This window comes from Schistocerca gregaria, chromosome 1 (assembly GCF_023897955.1).
Source record: "Schistocerca gregaria isolate iqSchGreg1 chromosome 1, iqSchGreg1.2, whole genome shotgun sequence".
NCBI lineage: Eukaryota > Metazoa > Arthropoda > Insecta > Orthoptera > Acrididae > Schistocerca > Schistocerca gregaria.
The window spans coordinates 131,521,176-131,533,545 of record NC_064920.1 but is presented as its reverse complement, the minus strand read 5'-3'; the positions used below and the strand labels follow the sequence as shown (position 1 = coordinate 131,533,545).

At 45.2% G+C, this 12,370-nt stretch overlaps 11 non-coding genes across 11 annotated transcripts; all 11 read left to right on the top strand.

The window, feature by feature from the left end:
* Positions 1–2,798: 2,798 nt before the first annotated feature.
* Positions 2,799–2,871, top strand: Trnar-ucu (transfer RNA arginine (anticodon UCU)). Its single transcript has one exon. It is a non-coding gene; the product is annotated as a tRNA-Arg (tRNA).
* An 828-nt stretch (positions 2,872–3,699) lies between these two features.
* Trnar-ucu (transfer RNA arginine (anticodon UCU)) lies at positions 3,700–3,772 on the top strand. The gene has a single exon. It is a non-coding gene; the product is annotated as a tRNA-Arg (tRNA).
* Positions 3,773–4,600: 828 nt separating this feature from the next.
* Trnar-ucu (transfer RNA arginine (anticodon UCU)) lies at positions 4,601–4,673 on the top strand. The gene has a single exon. It is a non-coding gene; the product is annotated as a tRNA-Arg (tRNA).
* Positions 4,674–5,501: 828 nt separating this feature from the next.
* Positions 5,502–5,574, top strand: Trnar-ucu (transfer RNA arginine (anticodon UCU)). The gene has a single exon. It is a non-coding gene; the product is annotated as a tRNA-Arg (tRNA).
* Positions 5,575–6,402: 828 nt separating this feature from the next.
* Positions 6,403–6,475, top strand: Trnar-ucu (transfer RNA arginine (anticodon UCU)). Its single transcript has one exon. It is a non-coding gene; the product is annotated as a tRNA-Arg (tRNA).
* Positions 6,476–7,303: 828 nt separating this feature from the next.
* Trnar-ucu (transfer RNA arginine (anticodon UCU)) lies at positions 7,304–7,376 on the top strand. Its single transcript has one exon. It is a non-coding gene; the product is annotated as a tRNA-Arg (tRNA).
* An 828-nt stretch (positions 7,377–8,204) lies between these two features.
* Positions 8,205–8,277, top strand: Trnar-ucu (transfer RNA arginine (anticodon UCU)). Its single transcript has one exon. It is a non-coding gene; the product is annotated as a tRNA-Arg (tRNA).
* An 828-nt stretch (positions 8,278–9,105) lies between these two features.
* Trnar-ucu (transfer RNA arginine (anticodon UCU)) lies at positions 9,106–9,178 on the top strand. Its single transcript has one exon. It is a non-coding gene; the product is annotated as a tRNA-Arg (tRNA).
* Positions 9,179–10,006: 828 nt separating this feature from the next.
* On the top strand, positions 10,007–10,079 carry Trnar-ucu (transfer RNA arginine (anticodon UCU)). The gene has a single exon. It is a non-coding gene; the product is annotated as a tRNA-Arg (tRNA).
* Positions 10,080–10,907: 828 nt separating this feature from the next.
* Trnar-ucu (transfer RNA arginine (anticodon UCU)) lies at positions 10,908–10,980 on the top strand. Its single transcript has one exon. It is a non-coding gene; the product is annotated as a tRNA-Arg (tRNA).
* An 828-nt stretch (positions 10,981–11,808) lies between these two features.
* On the top strand, positions 11,809–11,881 carry Trnar-ucu (transfer RNA arginine (anticodon UCU)). The gene has a single exon. It is a non-coding gene; the product is annotated as a tRNA-Arg (tRNA).
* The last annotated feature ends 489 nt before the right edge of the window (positions 11,882–12,370 follow it).

Sequence of the window (12,370 nt, the reverse complement as noted above, 5' to 3'; positions counted from 1 at the left end):
TGGTGCGGAGTGTAGCTATGAGATCCTGTGTAGTGATAGGGGCATTGAGTTCTGTGTGTGCAATGTTGTCCAAGTACTGGAAACCAGGCGCTAGGGGAGGGACAGAGGTGTCAGTTCGATCGCAGACATCCGGGAAGAGGGAGTAATCGAACTGGGGATCGTTGGGGATGGAAAATACATCGGAGAGGTAGGAGGCAAAGTGATTGGCCTTACTAAGGGTGTCAGGGAATGGGTGATCATTATGGAGGAGAGGATAGTAGGGTGAGGGTTTAGTTCCGGTAAGGCGACGGAAGGCTGACCAGAACTTGGACGAGTTGATAGGTAGGGTAGCATTCAAATGGGTGCATGTCTGTCGCCAGTTCTGACGTTTCTTGGCCGTGAGCAAATTACGAATGTGTCGCTGGAATTGCCAGTGGCGTCGTAGTGTGTCCGGGTCACACGTGTGGAGGAAGGCACCGTAGAGATGATGGGATTCACAGAGGAAGAGGACGGCCTGTGGGGGTAAGGTAGGACGGTGGGGGTGGATGGCGACAGTAGAGACGTGGGCCTCCAAGGCCTCAGACAATGTCTGCTGGAGAAAGGAGGCGGCATGGGTTACATCTTCAGAGTGGCGGTAGGTGAAGGGCTGGTTATCGACCTGGGTGTAGAGGGTATCCCGGTAGGCATTCCAGTTGGCACGGGGATAGTCATGGATATACTTCGGGGGAGGGTCATTACGAGGGTCGGGGCAGGGGCCTGGCAGGCAGGCAGGCAGGCAGGCACATGGAAAACTAGTGCTTCGATTAGTGCTGGAATGGCACAACCGAAGGGGCTGGCTGGCTGGCTGGCTGGCTGGCTGGCTGGCTGGCTGGCTGGCAGGCAGGCGGGCAGGCAGGCAGACAGGCAGGCAGGCACCTGGAAAACTAGCGCTTCGCTTAGTGCTGGAATGCCACAACCAAAGGGCGGTAAGGGCAACCGCGGCTGCAGGCTGTCAGTTTGGTTGCTGATACTTTAGGCACCGAGATGTCTGGTGGAGAAAGCCACAGTACAGTGTACTTTATTATCAGATATATTTGGGTGTAAATATTATGAGTACGGAGAAGGATAAGTTACTGAACTACATTGCTGAATTTAATATTTACGTTCCTCTCGTTCTTTCACGAGCATCTCTCCTCGCGTGATTACTTTTCATTCTGAAATAACTAGTAATCGAAAACCTTGATCCTTTCTTTCAACTGCTTATCGATCAAAAGCAGTATATATTCTTCAATATTAATCACAATGAAAGAAGTAAAAAGTACAGTTCCCCAACTTTTCGGAAAAAATATTTTTTGTCGCTTATGAACGGTACTTCCGTTGATACTCCAACACATTTTTGTGTTGTATTTGTTACTGACACCAAACTGCTCGTGGTGGTACACATTTCTCAGCCCCTGCATCGGAATACGTACTTTTTCCGAATAAATGGTTGCTTTCCAAACAGTTAGTCTTGCACTCACAAACGCATTAAATTTACACACTCACAGATTGACGAATAAAACCATTAGGATCTGAATGCCAGATGGCAGTTTATTCAAGTTTTTTCATATGAATGAAGTAAAAGCAAAGGCATTATATCTCGAAATGGAGAAGAAAACGTAGTACTTGCTGTGCCTCCCAGATTTCTCCAAAACTTGAACACTATCGTAGTGGTATTACTTGGAACAGGGTCCCGGGATTGATTCCCGGCTGGGTCGGAGATTTTCTCCGCTCAGGAACTGGGTGTTGTGTTGTCTCTATCTTGATAATCTCGTCCCCATCTACATGCAAGCCGCCGAAGAGGTGTCGACTCAAAAGACTTGCACCAGGTGAGCGATCTACCAGTCGGGAGACCCTAGCCACTAGGAATTTACATTAGTTGAATCGAAAGTAGAACGTCGCGGCTCGCTCTGCCCGCCGTCTTTCCACCCGTTTTAGGTTAATTTCAAGATTTTCCTCCCACCTATCTATGAACAATTTCGTAGAAAGTGGGTCATACCCACCACTTACCCTGCAGCTCGGCCATCGTGGACAGCGGCAAGGATGAGCGCCTAATGATCAAATAGGAGCCACACAAACGTGGCACTTGCAAGAAGCACTCGGGTGCAGTCATTGGAAAAACAAGCGTGGCGACACGCTCTAATTTCAGATTCAGCTATCATGCTGCATGACACATTAGGCACCTCATCATACGACTTTGCGCGACTTCGCGCTACGCTCGCGCTGTAAAAACTCACAGTTTATTAGAAACGAATGCCTCAATTCAACCTCGAGAAACAACATGCGAAAAACACGGATAAGAGCACAGTACTACATTCGTGACACGACGCCACTGAGGGCGGTTCATGAGAGATTAACAAGTGCAGCTACTCTGACAGCCAACGTGTGTGACTGATCGCACAGTATTTCCAGTGCAGCGTATTCCACTTCTTGGCTCGCTGCTGTTCTGAAGACTGCAATTCACTTTCATCTGAAAGCAACGCACGATAACGACCCCAGAGCACCGACGTGTTGCTATGATTGCGTCTAATATCTTTGTCGATACATGAAGTGTAAGAATAAGTATGTATACGACAAATAGAGCGATACAGCGCTGTTTCCCATCTGTTGCATGAATAGTGATTTTTTTCAGCCCAATTGCTTCAGAAAATAAGAATGTTGGCGTAACAAATAGAATGCATATACAAGTGTTGTAAAAAAGTGCGAATGAGTGTGTGTGAACTGAACAGAGACTTGAAAGGCAGGTATCAATTGCCATTTCTTAGAGATTTATTTAGACTGCTAGAAAACACTAGCCCAGCGTCCCTTTGGCGCAGAGGATAGCGCGTTGGACTTCTAATCCAAAGGTCGTGGGTTCGATCCCCACAAGGGATGGGCAATTTTTAGAAACACGTGCTGAAGACGACATTGGTATTGGAACATGGGTGACCACTAGCGTGTTCGAGAGACAGCAATCGTTGTGTACTCAGCAGTATGATACAGATTGTTTACGTTTCATACGCAAGTAAATTTCTCGAAATTCTGTTATCCTGCATGGTATATTATGTCAAAGGGCACATACCTTTTTCGAAACGTGCCTGTTAGCAGGTTTTTTTCTTGTGAGACCAGTTGTCTCACCTTCAAAGGCCTATGCATGACGATCAGAGAGTCTTCACTCGGTACTGCAATGGCGGTAAAAGCACGCTGCCCCGAATTCTCCGTACAGGTAACTGTACATCCGTGACACGACGCCACTGAGGGCGGTTCATGAGAGATTAACAAGTGCAGCTACTCTGAGAGCCAACGTGTGTGACTGATCGCACAGTATTTCCAGTGCAGCGTATTCCACTTCTTGGCTCGCTGCTGTTCTGAAGACTGCAATTCACTTTCATCTGAAAGCAACGCACGATAACGACCCCAGAGCACCGACGTGTTGCTATGATTGCGTCTAATATCTTTGTCGATACATGAAGTGTAAGAATAAGTATGTATACGACAAATAGAGCGATACAGCGCTGTTTCCCATCTGTTGCATGAATAGTGATTTTTTTCAGCCCAATTGCTTCAGAAAATAAGAATGTTGGCGTAACAAGTAGAATGCATATACAAGTGTTGTAAAAAAGTGCGAATGAGTGTGTGTGAACTGAACAGAGACTTGAAAGGCAGGTATCAATTGCCATTTCTTAGAGATTTATTTAGACTGCTAGAAAACACTAGCCCAGCGTCCCTTTGGCGCAGAGGATAGCGCGTTGGACTTCTAATCCAAAGGTCGTGGGTTCGATCCCCACAAGGGATGGGCAATTTTTAGAAACACGTGCTGAAGACGACATTGGTATTGGAACATGGGTGACCACTAGCGTGTTCGAGAGACAGCAATCGTTGTGTACTCAGCAGTATGATACAGATTGTTTACGTTTCATACGCAAGTAAATTTCTCGAAATTCTGTTATCCTGCATGGTATATTATGTCAAAGGGCACATACCTTTTTCGAAACGTGCCTGTTAGCAGGTTTTTTTCTTGTGAGACCAGTTGTCTCACCTTCAAAGGCCTATGCATGACGATCAGAGAGTCTTCACTCGGTACTGCAATGGCGGTAAAAGCACGCTGCCCCGAATTCTCCGTACAGGTAACTGTACATCCGTGACACGACGCCACTGAGGGCGGTTCATGAGAGATTAACAAGTGCAGCTACTCTGAGAGCCAACGTGTGTGACTGATCGCACAGTATTTCCAGTGCAGCGTATTCCACTTCTTGGCTCGCTGCTGTTCTGAAGACTGCAATTCACTTTCATCTGAAAGCAACGCACGATAACGACCCCAGAGCACCGACGTGTTGCTATGATTGCGTCTAATATCTTTGTCGATACATGAAGTGTAAGAATAAGTATGTATACGACAAATAGAGCGATACAGCGCTGTTTCCCATCTGTTGCATGAATAGTGATTTTTTTCAGCCCAATTGCTTCAGAAAATAAGAATGTTGGCGTAACAAGTAGAATGCATATACAAGTGTTGTAAAAAAGTGCGAATGAGTGTGTGTGAACTGAACAGAGACTTGAAAGGCAGGTATCAATTGCCATTTCTTAGAGATTTATTTAGACTGCTAGAAAACACTAGCCCAGCGTCCCTTTGGCGCAGAGGATAGCGCGTTGGACTTCTAATCCAAAGGTCGTGGGTTCGATCCCCACAAGGGATGGGCAATTTTTAGAAACACGTGCTGAAGACGACATTGGTATTGGAACATGGGTGACCACTAGCGTGTTCGAGAGACAGCAATCGTTGTGTACTCAGCAGTATGATACAGATTGTTTACGTTTCATACGCAAGTAAATTTCTCGAAATTCTGTTATCCTGCATGGTATATTATGTCAAAGGGCACATACCTTTTTCGAAACGTGCTTGTTAGCAGGTTTTTTTCTTGTGAGACCAGTTGTCTCACCTTCAAAGGCCTATGCATGACGATCAGAGAGTCTTCACTCGGTACTGCAATGGCGGTAAAAGCACGCTGCCCCGAATTCTCCGTACAGGTAACTGTACATCCGTGACACGACGCCACTGAGGGCGGTTCATGAGAGATTAACAAGTGCAGCTACTCTGAGAGCCAACGTGTGTGACTGATCGCACAGTATTTCCAGTGCAGCGTATTCCACTTCTTGGCTCGCTGCTGTTCTGAAGACTGCAATTCACTTTCATCTGAAAGCAACGCACGATAACGACCCCAGAGCACCGACGTGTTGCTATGATTGCGTCTAATATCTTTGTCGATACATGAAGTGTAAGAATAAGTATGTATACGACAAATAGAGCGATACAGCGCTGTTTCCCATCTGTTGCATGAATAGTGATTTTTTTCAGCCCAATTGCTTCAGAAAATAAGAATGTTGGCGTAACAAGTAGAATGCATATACAAGTGTTGTAAAAAAGTGCGAATGAGTGTGTGTGAACTGAACAGAGACTTGAAAGGCAGGTATCAATTGCCATTTCTTAGAGATTTATTTAGACTGCTAGAAAACACTAGCCCAGCGTCCCTTTGGCGCAGAGGATAGCGCGTTGGACTTCTAATCCAAAGGTCGTGGGTTCGATCCCCACAAGGGATGGGCAATTTTTAGAAACACGTGCTGAAGACGACATTGGTATTGGAACATGGGTGACCACTAGCGTGTTCGAGAGACAGCAATCGTTGTGTACTCAGCAGTATGATACAGATTGTTTACGTTTCATACGCAAGTAAATTTCTCGAAATTCTGTTATCCTGCATGGTATATTATGTCAAAGGGCACATACCTTTTTCGAAACGTGCCTGTTAGCAGGTTTTTTTCTTGTGAGACCAGTTGTCTCACCTTCAAAGGCCTATGCATGACGATCAGAGAGTCTTCACTCGGTACTGCAATGGCGGTAAAAGCACGCTGCCCCGAATTCTCCGTACAGGTAACTGTACATCCGTGACACGACGCCACTGAGGGCGGTTCATGAGAGATTAACAAGTGCAGCTACTCTGAGAGCCAACGTGTGTGACTGATCGCACAGTATTTCCAGTGCAGCGTATTCCACTTCTTGGCTCGCTGCTGTTCTGAAGACTGCAATTCACTTTCATCTGAAAGCAACGCACGATAACGACCCCAGAGCACCGACGTGTTGCTATGATTGCGTCTAATATCTTTGTCGATACATGAAGTGTAAGAATAAGTATGTATACGACAAATAGAGCGATACAGCGCTGTTTCCCATCTGTTGCATGAATAGTGATTTTTTTCAGCCCAATTGCTTCAGAAAATAAGAATGTTGGCGTAACAAGTAGAATGCATATACAAGTGTTGTAAAAAAGTGCGAATGAGTGTGTGTGAACTGAACAGAGACTTGAAAGGCAGGTATCAATTGCCATTTCTTAGAGATTTATTTAGACTGCTAGAAAACACTAGCCCAGCGTCCCTTTGGTGCAGAGGATAGCGCGTTGGACTTCTAATCCAAAGGTCGTGGGTTCGATCCCCACAAGGGATGGGCAATTTTTAGAAACACGTGCTGAAGACGACATTGGTATTGGAACATGGGTGACCACTAGCGTGTTCGAGAGACAGCAATCGTTGTGTACTCAGCAGTATGATACAGATTGTTTACGTTTCATACGCAAGTAAATTTCTCGAAATTCTGTTATCCTGCATGGTATATTATGTCAAAGGGCACATACCTTTTTCGAAACGTGCCTGTTAGCAGGTTTTTTTCTTGTGAGACCAGTTGTCTCACCTTCAAAGGCCTATGCATGACGATCAGAGAGTCTTCACTCGGTACTGCAATGGCGGTAAAAGCACGCTGCCCCGAATTCTCCGTACAGGTAACTGTACATCCGTGACACGACGCCACTGAGGGCGGTTCATGAGAGATTAACAAGTGCAGCTACTCTGAGAGCCAACGTGTGTGACTGATCGCACAGTATTTCCAGTGCAGCGTATTCCACTTCTTGGCTCGCTGCTGTTCTGAAGACTGCAATTCACTTTCATCTGAAAGCAACGCACGATAACGACCCCAGAGCACCGACGTGTTGCTATGATTGCGTCTAATATCTTTGTCGATACATGAAGTGTAAGAATAAGTATGTATACGACAAATAGAGCGATACAGCGCTGTTTCCCATCTGTTGCATGAATAGTGATTTTTTTCAGCCCAATTGCTTCAGAAAATAAGAATGTTGGCGTAACAAGTAGAATGCATATACAAGTGTTGTAAAAAAGTGCGAATGAGTGTGTGTGAACTGAACAGAGACTTGAAAGGCAGGTATCAATTGCCATTTCTTAGAGATTTATTTAGACTGCTAGAAAACACTAGCCCAGCGTCCCTTTGGCGCAGAGGATAGCGCGTTGGACTTCTAATCCAAAGGTCGTGGGTTCGATCCCCACAAGGGATGGGCAATTTTTAGAAACACGTGCTGAAGACGACATTGGTATTGGAACATGGGTGACCACTAGCGTGTTCGAGAGACAGCAATCGTTGTGTACTCAGCAGTATGATACAGATTGTTTACGTTTCATACGCAAGTAAATTTCTCGAAATTCTGTTATCCTGCATGGTATATTATGTCAAAGGGCACATACCTTTTTCGAAACGTGCTTGTTAGCAGGTTTTTTTCTTGTGAGACCAGTTGTCTCACCTTCAAAGGCCTATGCATGACGATCAGAGAGTCTTCACTCGGTACTGCAATGGCGGTAAAAGCACGCTGCCCCGAATTCTCCGTACAGGTAACTGTACATCCGTGACACGACGCCACTGAGGGCGGTTCATGAGAGATTAACAAGTGCAGCTACTCTGAGAGCCAACGTGTGTGACTGATCGCACAGTATTTCCAGTGCAGCGTATTCCACTTCTTGGCTCGCTGCTGTTCTGAAGACTGCAATTCACTTTCATCTGAAAGCAACGCACGATAACGACCCCAGAGCACCGACGTGTTGCTATGATTGCGTCTAATATCTTTGTCGATACATGAAGTGTAAGAATAAGTATGTATACGACAAATAGAGCGATACAGCGCTGTTTCCCATCTGTTGCATGAATAGTGATTTTTTTCAGCCCAATTGCTTCAGAAAATAAGAATGTTGGCGTAACAAGTAGAATGCATATACAAGTGTTGTAAAAAAGTGCGAATGAGTGTGTGTGAACTGAACAGAGACTTGAAAGGCAGGTATCAATTGCCATTTCTTAGAGATTTATTTAGACTGCTAGAAAACACTAGCCCAGCGTCCCTTTGGCGCAGAGGATAGCGCGTTGGACTTCTAATCCAAAGGTCGTGGGTTCGATCCCCACAAGGGATGGGCAATTTTTAGAAACACGTGCTGAAGACGACATTGGTATTGGAACATGGGTGACCACTAGCGTGTTCGAGAGACAGCAATCGTTGTGTACTCAGCAGTATGATACAGATTGTTTACGTTTCATACGCAAGTAAATTTCTCGAAATTCTGTTATCCTGCATGGTATATTATGTCAAAGGGCACATACCTTTTTCGAAACGTGCCTGTTAGCAGGTTTTTTTCTTGTGAGACCAGTTGTCTCACCTTCAAAGGCCTATGCATGACGATCAGAGAGTCTTCACTCGGTACTGCAATGGCGGTAAAAGCACGCTGCCCCGAATTCTCCGTACAGGTAACTGTACATCCGTGACACGACGCCACTGAGGGCGGTTCATGAGAGATTAACAAGTGCAGCTACTCTGAGAGCCAACGTGTGTGACTGATCGCACAGTATTTCCAGTGCAGCGTATTCCACTTCTTGGCTCGCTGCTGTTCTGAAGACTGCAATTCACTTTCATCTGAAAGCAACGCACGATAACGACCCCAGAGCACCGACGTGTTGCTATGATTGCGTCTAATATCTTTGTCGATACATGAAGTGTAAGAATAAGTATGTATACGACAAATAGAGCGATACAGCGCTGTTTCCCATCTGTTGCATGAATAGTGATTTTTTTCAGCCCAATTGCTTCAGAAAATAAGAATGTTGGCGTAACAAGTAGAATGCATATACAAGTGTTGTAAAAAAGTGCGAATGAGTGTGTGTGAACTGAACAGAGACTTGAAAGGCAGGTATCAATTGCCATTTCTTAGAGATTTATTTAGACTGCTAGAAAACACTAGCCCAGCGTCCCTTTGGCGCAGAGGATAGCGCGTTGGACTTCTAATCCAAAGGTCGTGGGTTCGATCCCCACAAGGGATGGGCAATTTTTAGAAACACGTGCTGAAGACGACATTGGTATTGGAACATGGGTGACCACTAGCGTGTTCGAGAGACAGCAATCGTTGTGTACTCAGCAGTATGATACAGATTGTTTACGTTTCATACGCAAGTAAATTTCTCGAAATTCTGTTATCCTGCATGGTATATTATGTCAAAGGGCACATACCTTTTTCGAAACGTGCCTGTTAGCAGGTTTTTTTCTTGTGAGACCAGTTGTCTCACCTTCAAAGGCCTATGCATGACGATCAGAGAGTCTTCACTCGGTACTGCAATGGCGGTAAAAGCACGCTGCCCCGAATTCTCCGTACAGGTAACTGTACATCCGTGACACGACGCCACTGAGGGCGGTTCATGAGAGATTAACAAGTGCAGCTACTCTGAGAGCCAACGTGTGTGACTGATCGCACAGTATTTCCAGTGCAGCGTATTCCACTTCTTGGCTCGCTGCTGTTCTGAAGACTGCAATTCACTTTCATCTGAAAGCAACGCACGATAACGACCCCAGAGCACCGACGTGTTGCTATGATTGCGTCTAATATCTTTGTCGATACATGAAGTGTAAGAATAAGTATGTATACGACAAATAGAGCGATACAGCGCTGTTTCCCATCTGTTGCATGAATAGTGATTTTTTTCAGCCCAATTGCTTCAGAAAATAAGAATGTTGGCGTAACAAGTAGAATGCATATACAAGTGTTGTAAAAAAGTGCGAATGAGTGTGTGTGAACTGAACAGAGACTTGAAAGGCAGGTATCAATTGCCATTTCTTAGAGATTTATTTAGACTGCTAGAAAACACTAGCCCAGCGTCCCTTTGGTGCAGAGGATAGCGCGTTGGACTTCTAATCCAAAGGTCGTGGGTTCGATCCCCACAAGGGATGGGCAATTTTTAGAAACACGTGCTGAAGACGACATTGGTATTGGAACATGGGTGACCACTAGCGTGTTCGAGAGACAGCAATCGTTGTGTACTCAGCAGTATGATACAGATTGTTTACGTTTCATACGCAAGTAAATTTCTCGAAATTCTGTTATCCTGCATGGTATATTATGTCAAAGGGCACATACCTTTTTCGAAACGTGCCTGTTAGCAGGTTTTTTTCTTGTGAGACCAGTTGTCTCACCTTCAAAGGCCTATGCATGACGATCAGAGAGTCTTCACTCGGTACTGCAATGGCGGTAAAAGCACGCTGCCCCGAATTCTCCGTACAGGTAACTGTACATCCGTGACACGACGCCACTGAGGGCGGTTCATGAGAGATTAACAAGTGCAGCTACTCTGAGAGCCAACGTGTGTGACTGATCGCACAGTATTTCCAGTGCAGCGTATTCCACTTCTTGGCTCGCTGCTGTTCTGAAGACTGCAATTCACTTTCATCTGAAAGCAACGCACGATAACGACCCCAGAGCACCGACGTGTTGCTATGATTGCGTCTAATATCTTTGTCGATACATGAAGTGTAAGAATAAGTATGTATACGACAAATAGAGCGATACAGCGCTGTTTCCCATCTGTTGCATGAATAGTGATTTTTTTCAGCCCAATTGCTTCAGAAAATAAGAATGTTGGCGTAACAAGTAGAATGCATATACAAGTGTTGTAAAAAAGTGCGAATGAGTGTGTGTGAACTGAACAGAGACTTGAAAGGCAGGTATCAATTGCCATTTCTTAGAGATTTATTTAGACTGCTAGAAAACACTAGCCCAGCGTCCCTTTGGCGCAGAGGATAGCGCGTTGGACTTCTAATCCAAAGGTCGTGGGTTCGATCCCCACAAGGGATGGGCAATTTTTAGAAACACGTGCTGAAGACGACATTGGTATTGGAACATGGGTGACCACTAGCGTGTTCGAGAGACAGCAATCGTTGTGTACTCAGCAGTATGATACAGATTGTTTACGTTTCATACGCAAGTAAATTTCTCGAAATTCTGTTATCCTGCATGGTATATTATGTCAAAGGGCACATACCTTTTTCGAAACGTGCTTGTTAGCAGGTTTTTTTCTTGTGAGACCAGTTGTCTCACCTTCAAAGGCCTATGCATGACGATCAGAGAGTCTTCACTCGGTACTGCAATGGCGGTAAAAGCACGCTGCCCCGAATTCTCCGTACAGGTAACTGTACATCCGTGACACGACGCCACTGAGGGCGGTTCATGAGAGATTAACAAGTGCAGCTACTCTGAGAGCCAACGTGTGTGACTGATCGCACAGTATTTCCAGTGCAGCGTATTCCACTTCTTGGCTCGCTGCTGTTCTGAAGACTGCAATTCACTTTCATCTGAAAGCAACGCACGATAACGACCCCAGAGCACCGACGTGTTGCTATGATTGCGTCTAATATCTTTGTCGATACATGAAGTGTAAGAATAAGTATGTATACGACAAATAGAGCGATACAGCGCTGTTTCCCATCTGTTGCATGAATAGTGATTTTTTTCAGCCCAATTGCTTCAGAAAATAAGAATGTTGGCGTAACAAGTAGAATGCATATACAAGTGTTGTAAAAAAGTGCGAATGAGTGTGTGTGAACTGAACAGAGACTTGAAAGGCAGGTATCAATTGCCATTTCTTAGAGATTTATTTAGACTGCTAGAAAACACTAGCCCAGCGTCCCTTTGGCGCAGAGGATAGCGCGTTGGACTTCTAATCCAAAGGTCGTGGGTTCGATCCCCACAAGGGATGGGCAATTTTTAGAAACACGTGCTGAAGACGACATTGGTATTGGAACATGGGTGACCACTAGCGTGTTCGAGAGACAGCAATCGTTGTGTACTCAGCAGTATGATACAGATTGTTTACGTTTCATACGCAAGTAAATTTCTCGAAATTCTGTTATCCTGCATGGTATATTATGTCAAAGGGCACATACCTTTTTCGAAACGTGCCTGTTAGCAGGTTTTTTTCTTGTGAGACCAGTTGTCTCACCTTCAAAGGCCTATGCATGACGATCAGAGAGTCTTCACTCGGTACTGCAATGGCGGTAAAAGCACGCTGCCCCGAATTCTCCGTACAGGTAACTGTACATCCGTGACACGACGCCACTGAGGGCGGTTCATGAGAGATTAACAAGTGCAGCTACTCTGAGAGCCAACGTGTGTGACTGATCGCACAGTATTTCCAGTGCAGCGTATTCCACTTCTTGGCTCGCTGCTGTTCTGAAGACTGCAATTC